At 41.8% G+C, this 2,006-nt stretch overlaps 1 long non-coding RNA gene across 1 annotated transcript in view; it reads left to right on the top strand.

Annotated features, from left to right (window-relative positions):
• The window catches only part of LOC104078259, a 14,927-nt gene extending 13,459 nt beyond the window's left edge, over positions 1 to 1,468 (top strand). The window contains exon 3 of the long non-coding RNA XR_683534.1: positions 1,355 to 1,468. This is a non-coding gene — a long non-coding RNA (uncharacterized LOC104078259). The remainder of the gene's footprint in view (positions 1 to 1,354) is intronic.
• The last annotated feature ends 538 nt before the right edge of the window (positions 1,469 to 2,006 follow it).

Raw genomic sequence — 2,006 nt, 5'->3', positions numbered from 1 at the left:
AAAAAAACTTTTCACTAATTTCTTGAGGAATTTTTTAAAATATTGCAGAGAAAATAATACGTTCTCGATGTATTTAAAGAAATGTTGAGAAAATAAATTAGTATTGTTCCCCCTCTCCCCCCGGCAAGCGAATACATGTGGGTCTGTACTGCTCCGATGTTGCCTTCTCCAAGGCCAAGAAGGGGTCCCACTTTACGCTCATTTGGAAGGAGTTACTCTTTTCTATTGTATTACGTCTCGTCTTTATGAACCTCCTGATGGGTAGGTGTAGGCATAAAGGGGGCCTGGGCAAGGTGGGAACTTAGGGATCACCCCCTTGGTTGTTTCTATGAAGAGAAATGTTGAAAAACACACACAGGGTTGTCTCACGGGAAGGGTTTTGCATGAATAGTTATGACCTTTTAGAGAGAGTCCTCAAAAGCCAGAGACCCAGGCGTTCGCTCTCACAGGGATGATTTTTATTCTTCTGAAAGCATTTGCCTAAGGTATGAGAGGAGGATCGTACAGTCTCGCACGTGTTTTTAATAGGAAAACGAAGCTGGCTACTAGCAGTTTCTGTGCCTCCTTACATTGCCGTGAGTAGAACCTAATAGTAAATTCCCCCTTGTATTCACTGTTTTTCTTGCTCTCCCTCTTTGAACTCTCAAGGTTATTCAGTTATTTTCCTCACAATTTCATTAGGAAATTTGCCAAAAACATCCTTTCTAGGCAGCTGTCTCTGGACCTTTGGAGGCCAGCACTAATGTGCTTCCAGTCTGTAGGGGGTGTTTGGCACAAAATTATGAACTAGGCCTTCAGCGCTTCGGGGGAGAGAAGGGAAGAGATCGCAAACATTTTACCACACCCAGGTGCAAATTTTTGCTAGTCTATGAGCATTCAGAGGCTATCATCTCTTGTTGTACCTGTTTTGTCCTGGTGCAAGGTCTGTTAACAGCAACAAATTGTTGATGTGAGAGAATTATAATGGAAGAATTATTTTTCTGTTCACCAAATGTTGCTTTGAAGGAAAGCTTTTGTGTGTGTGGGAGGGAGTGACTCCACCGATCTTAACTGTTCAGATGTAATTTTTTAATGAGGCATTGATTTGTATTTTTTTTTTTATTTTAAAGCGGTGCTTGAAGGTGCTGTAGTGTTGTCTGCATGTAATCCTTCATGTAAAATTGATTGAAATATTAAACGTTTTGCCGAAATTAATACTCGAGGAGTTAAATGTATCGGAAAGAGTAAGAAATGCTTTTTAGTGCTTTCTTTTGTGCCACACTTAACAATATAGGCAACTGCTGTACCATATGTACATACAATATATTTGTCAGACTAACTGCTTCTCGTGTTTGACTAAACTGTCTCCTTTCAGCCACCCACACAGAATATGCCTATGGGTCCGGGAGGGATGAGTCAGAGCGGCCCTCCCCCACCTCCGCGCTCGCACAACATGTCTTCAGATGGTATGGTAGGTGGGGGCCCTCCTGCACCGCACATGCAGAACCAGATGAACGGCCAGATGCCTGGTAAGTTTTTCTCCTCTAAGACATTAACACCAGCGTTGCCTGGCAACTGAAACGACATGGGGGCTCAAGGGATACTAGATTGTTGATGACAAAACTGCTTTGAATGCCCCCGAGTACAAGCTCTCTTAGAGTTTGTTAGCTACAGAGCTACGTGACCTGTATTCAGTGTTTATCAGGCTGCCCTTGGGCTTTGATGTAGCTGACACACAGCATTCCTCTGATGAACAGAACTGGCTAAATTTAGTCTGTTTGAAACCGTGCAGTACAGCTGGCTTTAGAAGGCTTATTGGGGAAAGGTATTGGCCTGTGGCTGAGTGAACACAAATCCTTCCATAAAAAGATAATATGAAATCATCGTAGCTAAATAATTAGATAATAATAAAATAGATACATCTTACAGAGGGCATTGCGAATGTGGGTAAATGTTAAAGAAAAAAAGATCACTTTTTATACAGAAAGTCATCCAGCTTCCACTAATCCTCTACGTTGTTTATTATT

The sequence above is a fragment of the Fulmarus glacialis genome, unplaced genomic scaffold (genome assembly GCF_000690835.1).
Source record: "Fulmarus glacialis isolate BGI_N327 unplaced genomic scaffold, ASM69083v1 scaffold23786, whole genome shotgun sequence".
Taxonomy (NCBI): domain Eukaryota; kingdom Metazoa; phylum Chordata; class Aves; order Procellariiformes; family Procellariidae; genus Fulmarus; species Fulmarus glacialis.
This window is presented reverse-complemented; position numbering and strand designations above follow the sequence as displayed.